The 14,542-nt window shown below is 42.2% G+C and overlaps 1 protein-coding gene across 2 annotated transcripts in view; it reads right to left on the reverse strand.

Annotated features, from left to right (window-relative positions):
- Positions 1-13,803, reverse strand: part of CEMIP2 (cell migration inducing hyaluronidase 2) — a 76,605-nt gene extending 62,802 nt beyond the window's left edge. Inside the window, exon 1 of one of the 2 annotated variants that reach the window (XM_065907738.1) lies at positions 13,786-13,803. The gene's annotated coding sequence lies outside the window, so the exon portion shown is untranslated. Of the gene's footprint in view, positions 1-12,493; positions 12,728-13,785 lie in introns of those variants that run through there. The other variant, XM_065907737.1, reaches the window with a different exon arrangement.
- Between the last annotated feature and the right edge of the window lie 739 nt (positions 13,804-14,542).

Genomic DNA, 14,542 nt, shown 5'->3' on the forward strand with positions numbered 1-14,542 from the left:
ATTTCAATAATTCATGGGAAAAAATGACATTTCACTCATTCAATAAACAACTGTGAGCTCTTGCTGTCATTAGAAAATTGTGGTAGGAACTATGGGTGATAAAGACAAAAGATATGCAGCATCCCCAAGAAATGCAATTCCTAAATTCAATTTTATTTATTTACTTTTAAAAATTATTCCAAGTATTTAAGAGTATTTGTACAAGTGAAATAGTATAAAATTTTAAACACTATTATACATAGATTCCTAAGTCCAATTTTTAAATCACTTGCTTGAAGGAAGAGTGAAGTTGACCAAGGAAATATTGTAAAATACTGTGAGAGGTACTCAGGCTGTTCAATCCATAAGGTTGTTATCTCTGGTTGCATTAGTTTAAGTATGGGGTCCCCAAAACAAAGAAGAGACCTAATAGAGGAAAGAGGATGAAGACTTTCCCCCAGTCTTTCAAGCTTTATTCAAAGTGAGCATTAGGTGTCATTTTAAAATTTTTACTACAGACTGAAATTTCTACTTAATACACTGTTCATTTGTTTATACCACCTGTCATTTTTAAAAGGACTGTATTTCTAGTGGAAAGCACACAGAATACAGAAGGAACACACCAAGATTTTAAGAGTTATTACAGACGGTGCTAAACCTCTAAATGTAGACAATCCATAGTGAGTAATAATCCAAGTCATTCATATCAAATTTGGAAATACACTCTAAAAAGGGTTTGGAGCATAATTTTTGGTATTTAGATGTTCCTTGGAAGAATTATCTTGTGAGTATTTATTTCCTGGATGATTAAAAAACTTAGTAGCCCAAAAAGCTTGGTAATAATTAATTAAAAATAAAATCACGCAATTAAAAATCGGCACAGGGGATTTAGGCAAACTTTAAAGTAGATAACGAAAGAAATTATTAAAAATATGAAAAAAATCATATCAACTTAAAAATTTGTAAACGCTGAGAAAAAAGGGAAGCATTTTAAAACCTAGTACTTCTGTCAAATTCTCAGTTGCCCTCACACACACACACACACACATACACAAAAATCTTAAAAATTTGCTATTATTTTAAATAAAATTCCTCTCTTGTACAAAAAGTATACCCTCAAACAGAAACTGTGGGAGGGGCTTATGCAGTTGGTAAGAGCATTCAATTAATTTATTTAGTTATAAGTTAAAATAATCTCAGAAAGTAATTAATTTATTTTGAAATTTCAATAACATTAAAGGAGATCATAGTTTTGGGCTTATATGATTTATTAAAAAGGTGCATGATGTTAAGAAACTTGAAATATTCCCCTATAAAATTTTCAAACATTGTGCTATTTCATCCATGACACCTTCTCAGGATGCCACAATAAGCTCCCTGCCTGTTCTTCCCGGTACTCTGTTTAAAACTCTTGTTGAATCACCTTGCTTTCTATCTTACGTTTCAATTGATATAACTACATATCCCTCTCCTGCAGTTGACTAGAAGCCTCTTAAGAGCAGGTACAACATCTTACTCTTCTTGGCATTCTCATGGGAGCTTACACACAGTAGGGACTCAAGTGCTTACTGAACTTAGAACTTAAAAGTTTTCCTCTCTCTCTCTCTCTCTCTCTCTCTCTCACACTCGTGCGCGCGCGCACGCACACACACACACACACACACTTATACACATACACACAGATTGGAATTTCCCATCTACTCCTTTTTCAACATCCTTGAGGCTCTAGGAAATTTGTCTAATCTCTGTATTAGTTGCCCTAATTTAGAGAAAGCTGAGAACATTTCAAGCAAAAAAGTCAGCACATTAATTTTTATAAAATGCAACCCTAATATGCAACCCAGTGTGTGACTAAAAGGTATTATTAACAAATGCAAATAGTAATTCTAAAGATAAAGAGCAGCAAACTATCTAGACAAGCTCAACCTTTCACAATATTTTGTAAATTTTAACCACACACTATAAAATGCAGTAGGTACTTAGGAAAAAGGAAATGTTCCATTTCACTTTATATTGTTATGCTGACAGCAAGTAAAACTTTTATCAGAGGAAAAATCTTCTCAATACAGAGATAGCAGCAATTAATTGAAAATTCCTTTAAAAAGGTTGAGTTTTCATTTTCTTTCCACTGCTGAGCTGTTAATACAGAAGACCAATTGCCTCCCACAAGTGCTCATCACTCAGTGGTTGAGTACAGCTGCCCCATAGTCAGCAAAATCATCCAGCCCCTCCAACCCAATGCTGAGAGCGTCCGAAAGTCCACTGCTATGCCATACATATTGGCCTCATCATATGTGCATGTGTGCTAAGTTGCTTGGGTCATCTGACTCTGGGAACCTTATGGACTGTAGCCCACCAGCCTCCTCTGTCCTTGGGATTCTCCAGACAAGAATGCTGCAGTGGGTTGCCACGCCCTCCTCCAAGTGATCTTCCCCTCCCAGGGATCAAACATGAGTCTCTTAAGTCTCCTGCATTGGCAGGTGTGTTCTTAATCACCAGCACCACTTGAGAAGCCCTTAGCCCCAACATACTCAACTCCTAATGAAAATGCAGCACTTTTGACTGATTTAAGCTCTCCTAAATCCTGCCTACACTTGACATGAAAGCTTATTTTTGAATGGAAAATTCAGGCTTGTAGGAACAGTCAAGAAGCTGGCATGATCTCCTCAAGCATATCTTTCTTGGAGTAAGGACATAACTCGTGAAACAGTATCCAAGCTAAAGGTCAGTTTTACAAGTGTGTCTACTTTCCAACAGTTTCAGTACAACTGGCCAAAATCTGGTTAAGGAAACTTTTCCTTTTATTACTATCTTAGTACGTCTTTGTAACACATTGACTGATAGGCTCAGTCACAGCAAAAAGTAAAAGTAAAACACGCCAGGAAAAAGAGGTGTTCATAAAGTATCATGAAAACAAATGATAACTTTGTTTATCATTACTAGTAATGACGGGGAATGACCCTGATAATGGAAAAGAAGAAGAGGGTGACAGAAGATGAGATGGCTGGATAGCATCACTGATGCAATGGACATGAACTTGGGCAAACTACCGGAGATGGGGAGGGACAGGGAGGCCTGGCGTCCTGCAGTCCATGGGGTCGCAGAGAGTTGGACACGACTGGGCGACTGAACAACAACAGATCATGACCTAATAAAATTCTTAACTGTCTCTTAATGGCTTTGAGCTTTCAATTAATAGTTCTAACTTCCAATCTCCTATTTATAGGAAAAGGACAAAAAAGAATAACATCAAGGTGATTTTCAGGTTTGGGCTTTGTGTGGGAAAAGTAGGACATTTCATCTAGTTTTGTTTTAGACTCAGGTTATATCACTGATAAACAATGAGCTCAATACCTCAATCATACAAAAACTATTCAGTAAGAAACAAACTTCACAAAGCTGACTTTCAGGATCTTTAATTTCACATATTGTCAAATATTTAAGTGTTATCAATATTCTCGTACAAAGATTTTCAAATGCAAAGAATAAAGCAAAGAGAGTTTCAGAAGGCGGAATTCTCTTCTACATAGTTTAGCAGAATATACTTTATTTCATAGTCTATTATCAGAGCACACAAGATAAAATATACTTTTCTACAGCGAACACTGCAAAGGAATTCAGCATAAATGCTAGGTCTATTCCTACAACTATTTGAGAGAAAATAGACAGAAGTTGGGAAAAAATTAAGTTCACTTTCATTCAGAGATCTGCTTGGTTTTATGTAAGCAGAATCTAAAAGAACTGAATACCCTGAGATGTCCAAACAGAACAGTGCCTTCACTCCGTCACATTCACATTCTGCCTTACTGCCCAGCACTTGTCACAGCCCTTCTGTCTTTTTCCTTCATCTCCCAAAAGCAGGATGAGTCACCATCACCCAGTACATTCCCAAGAAACAAGACACTGTGCAGTTGGTTTACCTGCACTGGTTCCTGTTCATTTTGCTAATTACCCAAATCAAGGTTCAGAAGTAGAAGGGGAATGCACTAAACCTTAATGATAAACAGCTTCCTATGAAGTGAAAGGATCAGGGACTGAGGCTCTTTAATCCTATTCTTTCTCCACTTGGTCAATATAGACACATATGATGAATGATATACTCAAAAGTTAACCTACTATTATGTATAAATATCAATAGACTCTTGCCTTCTAGTTTGGCATCCTATATTGCTCACATCTCTCCCCTCAAAGGGAAATAACTCTCTTAATATACACTAACTCTATTAAACAACAATACAGAGAAATCATATGGAATATTTCAAATGTATAGTCCTAAAAAGACTAAATTTACTTTAAAAAATGTCTTGCCACTAAGCGTTTGCGTTGGAATAATTATTACTTAAAGTTAGAAGACGTTTTTTTCCCTGCTTAGAAATGTACTTTTCATTTAACCTATACTCTCTTTGTCAGAAAACTGTAGTCAGGAAACAGTAAATCCCTGGCAAAGAAAAATTAACTACAAATACCAAGAGTTTGCTTACATGGAAAACAAGAAAACAATACATGCTTATGGGGCCTGTACTTAAGGATTTCCGATTAGCTAATTAGTTAACAATTGCACCGAAATGTCCATATATCCTTGGCAAATTCTATTGGAATCTCTTGTTAAAATATGGATCTCTCAAAACAAAGAGTATTTATACTATCTAATGCCCAAAGTAAACCCAGTGAACACTTTCCCACTCTAAAGCTGAGTTGAGTGAGTGACCTTTAAGAAATAGTTTAATTCATTATTTCATTCCTCTCATTTATGCAAAACATAGGAGGCAGATGTCTGACTTGTCTGCCACCAAATATACTCATTAATCCTGTCTTTCTTCAAATCTGTTAGCCTATCCATGAAAAGCAAGCTTGACCCTAAAGCCAAGATGGCTGATAGAGTGAAAAGGCTGGAGAACATTATCCCAGGAAACAAAAGAGAAGCAAAGGGAGCAAAAATACAGATTTACATACTCAGGCGGAAGAAAGGGTGACAACTGAGGAATAGTGAACATTCCTCGCCTCATCAAAAATAAAATTAAAAAAAAAAAGTAAAGTACGTAGGCCTCTGGTTGAAAGCAAAAAAAGAAAAAACTAAAGGATAAAACTAGAGGATGACTATTTTTCAACTTGGAAAATTGAAGACAGAATGAGAGGGTCATTTTACCTACCAGTCCTCCGCTCCTCACTTCTGTCTCCTTTCTTCTGCTTATTATTTCTCAGATTCCTCCTTCTCCTTAATTCTTTCTCCTGAAAAGCTGTTCTCTTTTCTTCTCCTCCCTCTCAAGTCTTTAGACCATCCCCCTTCACTCCTGTGGAGACTCCCAACCTGCAGACAGTGAAGGATGGCCGTGCAGAGGCACACAATGGCAGGCGCGGGCATGTCATCAGCCTTGCAGCTGGCCTTTGAAAGAAAGAACCAAAGCCTAAGCCTGACCCGAGGGAGGCCGATTTAATTAAGATCACAGCAAAGGACAGAGCTGCCTGTGGGCTGCAGGGACGAAGCTTTAAGATGCTCTTCCAGAAGAAAAATTCAAGAAAGTCGTGGTGGTAGAATGTTGAAAGGTGGGAAAAAAGAAAAGACAATAGAGATGTGGTTGATAAATAAGCATAACTGTACCAAAAGTTTATAATCCAGTGACAGACATCAAAATGCAATGACAGTAGGAAATATGTAACAAGTATGTTTTGACATGCCTTTCAAACTAAGAAATATTCCAGATGAATAATGCGATGACCAGACGGAAGTGATCCAGGCTATTCAATTCAGCAACAAAGCAAATTTTCTATTAATGATAGGGCTAGGACCATAATCCAAATGAGTAATCTTTTTACCTATACAACATAGTCTATTTTTAACACAGTATATCTAAGAGAAAAGCCTTATCAAACAGAATGTGTACAGACTTGGGCATCACTTATGAGACAAACATTTTGTGAATGTTAGGACCCAGTAATACAAAAAATACACATAACTCTACCTTAAAGGAGCTCAAAGTCTAGTGTTGGAGGCGGGGGTTGGGGCCGACACAGGTAAACAAGTAATAACAATACACATTGAGCCAAAGACACTGGGCTGGTGTGTCTAAAGAGGTGATAGCCTGGTTCTATTTAATTCCAAACTTACACAAATGTATACCATCAGACTACTACTAATAGCTTCCTTTGAATGTGTGAACTAAAATTTACCACTAAATTTTGCCCTTAAAATGACAACACATTGTCCGGCAATAACCAATATAGGGAGAAAACAACGAACTCATGAGGTCTTTGGTATTCTCTGAAAGGCTGGCTGGTGGGTGTCATCCACGGGTGAGTTTCTGGCCAAAATATTAATACAAAAGAATTACAGCCCCTGTCCTCCTAGGGCTTGTAAAAACTAGGCTTGTGAAAACTATAGGGACCATATTACACCTCCTCCACAGTCTCTTTGACATTTGAATTCAAGAGTATCAGAGAGTCAAAAGGTAGGCCCTCCACTGAACGAGCAATTACTCAGAACTAGAGCAGAGATTGGACTCTGCATGGCTGAACAGGGACAGACTACAGCCAGCGGAAGAAGGCAAACGGGGGCTGAGTGATGGGCTCACGTGCCACAAACAAGAAATACTTTAGGCTAGAAGAAATACTTTAAAGCTAAGGCCAAGCTCAGATGACATGGCAACCAGGCAGCTGGGGAAGGTTATCCAAGAACTGACCATATATTGTCAAGGGTGGCCATATCGTAAGGACAGACAGTGTCTAAACCAGCAGGCACTTGGGAAAACAGCAACTAACATCCATCGAAAGATGTCATTAATCATGCAGAGAAGACGATTCACCTCTATTTGGCCTTTTCACCTGTATCTTCATACACAGCCCTCTGCCAGGCAAACTGCTAGCTTCTCAGCATCACTGGCACTTCATTGTATGACACTGGATGGTTAGGGGATGGCTGTGACTAAGCACCAATAAACAATTAAAGCCACACCTTTGCATTAATGAAATACAATATTTTTTAAATCTTCATGTGTGTATGTTCAGTTGTGTCTGACTCTTTGTGACCCCATGGACTGTAGCCCACCAGGCTCCTCTGTCCATGGGATTCTCCAGGCAGGAATACTTGCCATGCCCTCCTCCAGGGCGTCCTCCCAACCCAGAGATAGGTCTCTTGCATTGCAGGCAGATTCTTTACCACTGAGCCACCGGGGAAGCAAAAATGATGTTATATGTGTGGGTTGTTTTTTTTTTAAGCCACATTTTTTTTAATGACTCATTTTTTTCATTCCTTCTGAAACAGGAATCAGGCATTTATTTGTCCTTATGCTACACTTAATTTTTCCAATCCCTAAAATATTAAAATGAATTTTCTAACTTTGTTGTGTGTTTAAAAAAGAAAAGCTCATTTATTCTTCAGGAAAATGAGTCGCTATAAACAGAGGCCATTATGATAAGAGAAGGCTTGTAGTCTTAAGTTATAAACCAGTAATTAGGCAAGAGCCCCCAAATCAATAATAATTTTATTCTTCAGAGACACTTAGTATTCAGACATGACTAGGACATCTAGTTTGTGGAGAATACGCATATGTTCTAATAGTTACATCAAACTCAGAGTCAGTGAGGACAATTCTTTTCTTGGTTGCTCCATATGGATTGTCTCAAACTGCAACATTTTCAGGCAACAACAACGTTCCTTCCAGTCACACTTCTAAATGCAATGTCAAAGTCAAGAAGAACCTGGCGGGCTACAGTCCATGGGGCCGCAAAGAGTTGGACATGATTGATCGAGTAAGCAAAGCAAAGCTAAGATCACCACAAGCTCTCCTAGGCAAACTTTTCATAATACAAAATCTCATCAAATTCTGCCAAGTTTTTATTTGTAGTCCAAATGAAGATGAAGCACTGATAAAATAAATGTAAAAGATTAATCACTTGTCATCATGTAATGAAAAGAAATATCTTGTTATAAGCCTGATTAGTCTAATAATAATTTCAGAGCAGATTTGCCTACTAGATCAAAGGACTCATTTGTTGGGAGATAGGGATTCTATGTTTCAGGTCATACACAGCTTCGAGTCTGTTTCACTTTTTGTAAAGAGACATTTTAATAAAGACCCTATGCCTCATACATCTCTGCATCATTCACAGCAACTTGCCAGTGCCTTGTACATCTTAGGATGTAATCAGATATTTGCTGAACATAGTTTCCAACAAGCAGCATTAAAGTCTTCTCAAAGCAAGAAAGGGAAAACAAAAGAACATGCAAACCTATTTCTAACATGTTTTTATCATATGATTCAAACACAAATCTGAATAATGTTCCCAGGAACTTGCTTCTTTTTAAAAATGTGCACTTCAACAATACTTTAAGCTGGTATACTATTTATGGAAAATGCAAGTAAAGTTAACACTATTTTTACACTTAGTTCCTTATTTGACAAATTTATTACAAGTAGCTTCACCCCCTCTATGCACCATACCACATCTAGATTCTCGCAAATGAAATAGAAGGTATAGTGTCTGCCTTAAACTTGGGTGCAATGGGTTTCTAAGCCCAAATGCAAGTTATTTCACTATTAAAACATTAAAATAACTAAGTTCTAACAAAACCAAACAGGAGCATATTAGAGTATATTGGAGAAAAAGAAAAATTGCTGGCTGAAAATAGGGACAAAGGGGTTCTTGTCCCCACTCAGCCATTAATTTACTACATGACTTTACCTAATTAGTGAGCCTCTGTGGGTCTCAACTTCCTCATTTTAATATTATTTTTGAAGCCCATTAATCTGCATGTCAAGACTCAGCATGTAACTGTCCTGAAAACTGATTTATAGTCATGCCACCCTTCCCCCTAAAAAGTCACTTGTAACATGGCAGTTTTAAATATCTGAGTATGGATTTCTATCAAAGGCAATTTATTAAAATGTCAGATGAGCTTAAGTCTATTTCAAGTGGAGAATTAAGTCACATGTATTAAAGCAAGTACTGTTTACAGATTCAAGTTTCACCTAGACAGCAGCTGTTGCTATTGAGAGCACAGCCTTTCTTTAACAGGGTAGTTGAAAATTATACCTCTTTACAAATGGAGAAAACTATTAAGGGTGATTTTCATGGTCTCAGAAACACAGATGCATAGCTTTTTGTTAGGATCAAGAAAAGCAGAAGAACAAGCCTGGCTTGGGAGGCAGGAAGGAGAGCACAGAAGTTACAGTACACACCCACACAAGCCCCTCTCATTTGATGTACTGTACTAGACAGCCCATACGTCTAATTAGTGTTCACAACCCAAACGAAATGAAAAGATTTCCTAGGGCTGAGATGAAGATGGTGGGAACAACTGAGCTTCACCATATGACAACAGCCGAAGACTTATACTCAAGATGGGATTCAGATCCCTCAGGAAAGGGCCAATAAAACAGACATCTGTGACTGAGACCAATTACACTAAGATATAAACTGGATCTATTTACAGCTGTTACAAAAAGAACATATTTTGAACGTACCAAATAGCACTGGAGCGGCTGAACTGAACTGACTGATACGGTACTTTATCATATATATAGCAAATTAAATCAAAGTTAATCCTCAAAGAATTCCATAAAGTCCTTTTACAGATGAAGAAACAATTATGTGAAGAATCAGCGGATTTGCCCGATAAGCAAACGGTCAACTGTCAGAGCCTTGTTTTCAACTCAGTTCTGACTTCAAGTCCTCCAATCTTTCTATTTCAAAATGGTACTCTAACATCAGTTTCCAGCCCCTACTATTTTGTCTGATTTGGCAAATTTTATATTTTCACTAAATTGCTTCCCCCTCCCATTCCTGATTGGATCCTCCTCTGGGTTCCTAAAGCATTCTATGCATGATTCTCCACTTACTGGGCCTTCTAATTGTTCACTTCCTTTTGCCCCTGAATAGACTCATTTCTTCAATAGCAGAGATTGTTTTATCTTTCTTTATAGATGGAGGCCACCACAGACTATCTTTGCTCCTTGTGACCTCTCAAATTTCAACCATTTCATCTAACTCCCTCTCTCTACCAAAAAGAAGAGTGGGCAATCAGATTGCTTCCAGACAGCCTGACACACAATAGGTGGTTAACAATTGTTAGCTGAAGGGATGGTGGGTGGTGGATGGAGGATGATGCAATACTTTTAAATATTTTACAGCACTTTACAAGGTATGCATTTACATACAGCATCTCCTGTGAGTCTAAAACTGTTAATTTGATAATGAAAATTTAAGTTTTCTTACCCAACATCTGGTTCATCATTCTCAATTGCAGAAACCTGCCCAGAGGCACCTAGCTAGAAGTAGTAACTTTTCAACTTCAGAAATTGCCCACAAGCCTGCCTCACTCTCTTGCTTTGCTTCCTTTTCATTTCAAACATAGCTGTTTGAGAACAGGCTCGATTATGTCTATTGGAACATGAATAAGGTGTTGTCCCATTCTTATTTCCTGTTGTGAAACCTGAGACTTTTGAAAATTTGAAGGGTTGGTTATCAGCCAGATCAAGAAAAGAGACTTTACTCAGACAATTAGCTGTGACAAAGGAAATCTAAACAAGTACCATGGAAGAATTTATTGATTCAAATTTCCTGTCCACATACACAGTGCCCAGTCCTCAGCCTGCCTGCTCATTCACAGACTGTTAAAGAGAAACAGGTGATGACTCAGAATTCACTTTTAACATTACTTTTCTGGATCTCTAAACACATTCAGGTAAAACAGCATCAAGGGGACTGAACTGAAAAAACTACAAGACTTTAAGTTACATACACACACACACAACCTGCAGCGCAGACAGGCAAAAAGTTGAGAGGTGTGATTTTATTGCACAGGATAAAGCACCAGAAGGCGCTACCCAACATTTACTAAGAAAATGAGTGAGTGAGTGAGTGAAAGTCGCTCAGTTGTGTCTGACTCTTTGCGACCCCATGGACTATAAAGTCCACGGAATTCTCCAGGCCAGAATACTGGAGTGGGTAACCTTTCCCTTCTCCAGGGGATCTTCCCAACCCAGGGAACGAACCCAGGTCTCGCGCATCACAGGTGGATTCTTTACCAGCTGAGCCTTTCCCTTCTCCAGGGATCTTCCCAACCCAGGGATCGAACCCAGGTCTCCCACATTACAGGTGGATTCTTTACCAGCAGAGCCACAAGGGAAGCTCTTACTAAAGGAAGCCCATACTAAGCAGAAGTGCACTATCTTCTATTTCGCCCAGAAATGCAAACTCTTTTGGAACTTTGAGTAGCTAATCAAAGACACAACCAAAGTGTGATGCCTGACCAATTCTGAAAATAGCAAGCTTCCTTCAAGGGTCAAACAAACATTAATAGCTCCATTCTAGCCAACTAAAGAACCATAAATCTAATATTTTAAATGTATTGGTTTTAAAAACAGAGACGTTTCCAACAGGTGAGCAGGCTGTTTTGAGGATTCAGTCCTCCCTCAGCTCAGGTTCCCTTCATCCCCCTTCCTCTAAATCATTCTCACTTTGTTCTGGGAAGAGCTACAGAAGATAGCATCTGCACACTCTCAACACATGAAATTATGCAACATCACATCACAATCACACTTAAGAAGGGAGTGAATACAAACCAGTGAGTGGCTCCTGTGCAGAATGAAAGTTCTTAAAATTATGAAGCACTCTATTCGTAACCCCTAGTGCTGATGAAAGGAGACATATATCAAAGTCTGTTTTCCTAACCTAATGCGGAGAATTTAAGTGAGTGGCTTCCGCTCCACGGGAACTCTGGTGACACAAATCAACCCTCAGCAGAGAGCATCCAGGGACGTCAGAACCTTAATTTTATTGCAAGGAGTGTAGCAATCAGCATTAACCAGCACTCAGGGGTCCTCGCAGAACCAGACCCCCTTCTTTTGCCAAGACCTCCCAACTTTGCAGAGGAAAGCCAGAAGTGGAGGATCCAGTGCTAAGCCTTTCCCCAGCTTTAAAGAAAGCTGCACGGAGATCTTAAAGAGTCGCCCCACCATAACTAACAGAAACTGGGGTGGGGGACAATGGGGGTGGGAACCAACCCAACGGGAATAGAGACAAAGATCACCCCAAACGAGTACGCGCGCGCGCACTGAAGCCGAAAGTCTGCAATGCACATTCCACCAACCTTTCACTGTAGTCGGCTTCCTGTGGGGTTTATTCCCCCAAACCAGCCCTCTCCAAAAAGTTTAAGGCTGTTCACACCGACTTTCAAAGGTCCATTGTTTCCTTCCCCGTAAAAGTAATGAAAAGAGAAAGGCAGAGAAAGAAATCAAGACTCGGTTCCCAAAGACCCTTTCTTATGGAGAGGACTTAGTCTGGGGAGCCTTGTTACTCCTAATCCAAAGAGGGGAAAGGCGGTGCGCGGGGGCAGGGCGGGAGGGTGCTGTTGGGGGGCGGGAGGATGTTTGCCGCTTCAACAGAAAGGCCCAGATGCGACTCCCGGGAGCCAGGAAGGACCGGAGGACCCCCGTCCGCGTCCTGGCGGTGGCCCCCAGCGGGGAGCAAGGGAGACCGGGCAGGAGAGGGGGCTGGTGACCCAGTTGCTTCTTACCTTCCCCTCCCCCGCTTAGCGCTGGCTAATTCAGGTGCCTACACAGCAGTCCAAAGAGACTGAGCAGAGCTCCTGGCGTCCCCAGGTCCGGATCTTCCCTCCATGGCCAGGGAGCCCCTCCAGCCCCGGAGCCCGCCGCCGCCGCCGCCGCCGCTGCTGCTTTTACGCAACTGGCAGCCGCAGCCTCTGCCTGGAGGTGAAATACTCTCCTCCCGGGAGTGACGCGCACTTCCCTCCGCCTCCGCCTCCTCCTCCTCCAGTCCCGAGCCTCCGGGGCAAGGGCCTCGGCTCGCTCTCTCCAGCTCAGCCGCTCCGCTTTCGCCGTCCCTTCCCCTTCGGGAGGAAGAGGAGGAGAATCGTGGCTCGGGCCGCAGCGTCCCCGCGACAACAGGGAGAAGGCGGCCGCTCGGGGGCAGAGCGGGGTCCCGGGAGTCGGGCTCGTCCCTGGTCGGCGGGCGCCGCGGCTCGCTCAAGTCGCGCTCAGCCTCCGCCGGCCAGACAAGCAGCCCGGCTCTGCGGGGCCGAAGGCTACGGATTGGGCGCGCGGGCGGGCTAGACGAAGAAGGCGGGGGGAGAGGAGGAGCCTGCGGCCGGAGGAGGTGGCGGCCGCGCAGGGCTCCGCCCGCTGTTCCAGCTTCGCTCCAGCTGCGGACACAGCACTTAGCGCCTCTCGCTGCGGCGCCCAGAACAGCGCCTGACCGCCCGGTTGCTGGAGCAGCCCTCCCAACTAGCGCCCCCCGCTGCGGCACGCATCACCTCCAGGGTTAAGCCTAACCTGAGCCCCCATCGCCTCTCAGCTGAGCTTGACTCTGCACCTCCATCACATCCCCATTGAGCCTGACAACGGCACCCCGACACTCCCAGCTGAACCCGACAGTTAGCCACCCATCACTCCACGGCTGACCTGAACATTTTACCCCTATCACCTTCCGGCTAAGCCTGACTTTGCGCCGCAGCCTCTCAAGGCTGAACCGAACAGGCTCCATCATCGCTCCTGGCTGAGCCAAACTGCGCCTAGCATCCCCGAAGGGACTTCGCAACTCCCGAAAATTTTCTGTGCGCTCCGCCACTGCACCAAGGCTGCCCCCACCTGGCCAATCACTGGCGCTGGTTTCTTAGCCTTTTCGGGAGAACTCAGGACAGCTCCTCCGGCGGCAGAGAGTGATCTCGGCAACCAGCTCAGTATAAATACACCTACGTCTCCCCCACTTCCCTTGCCTGCACCACTCTGGAGCGGCCGTCGCTTGCGGGAGTGGCGCTGAAAACCACTCAATGGCCCACCCCAACTGTACCTTTCTTATGGACACCCATAAGGCTGGGATACCCTGAGGCCACCACACCTGGGGCTGCTTCCGCGAGGAAAGCCCTGGCTCCCGCTGAGGGCGTGGCCAGCGCTTGATCAGTCAGACCCACGAGGTCCCGGGCTAAAGACAGCAGTAGGACTGCCAAATCCAGGCTGTCGTCATCGCCACTTAATTCGGAGCTGGAAGTTTTCCCTCTAGGGAACTCTCAGTGGATACTGTACAGATAGGACTGTTCGGTTTTCAGGCTTGCCTTTTTTTTCCTCCGCCCTTTTAATAAAAACTCAGTCATGTAGCTATGACACATCCAGCAGGCGGGAAAGGGAATTCCCTATTTCGAGGGTTTTGGTTCAGGACTTTGTTGGAATTAATCTTTCTAAATTTTGGCAGATAAAATTCCCGAGAGGCACTGAAACTTTTGGATTCCGGGACCTAGCACCACCTACTGAATTAGAGGTGCCGGGAATGTGCAAGTTTGAGAAAAAGTGCTAGAGGGCATCCTGGAATTAAACAAAACCTTGTAAAGACCTCTGTAAAATAGCAACAAGGTCTAATGCTGAGGCCTTAAAGAAACCACCCAACTTTGATGGCCACGGTCCTTTCTGTCAGAGAGAAAGTTAAAGTCAAAGTCGCTCAGTCCTATCCAATTCGCTGGAGTTCCCTTCTCCAGAGGATTCTCCAGAGGATCTCCAGAGGATCTCCAGTTCCCTTCTCCAGAGGATCTTCCCAACCCAGGAATTTAATCCAG

Source organism: Muntiacus reevesi, chromosome 17 (assembly GCF_963930625.1).
Source record: "Muntiacus reevesi chromosome 17, mMunRee1.1, whole genome shotgun sequence".
In the NCBI taxonomy this organism is placed as follows: domain Eukaryota; kingdom Metazoa; phylum Chordata; class Mammalia; order Artiodactyla; family Cervidae; genus Muntiacus; species Muntiacus reevesi.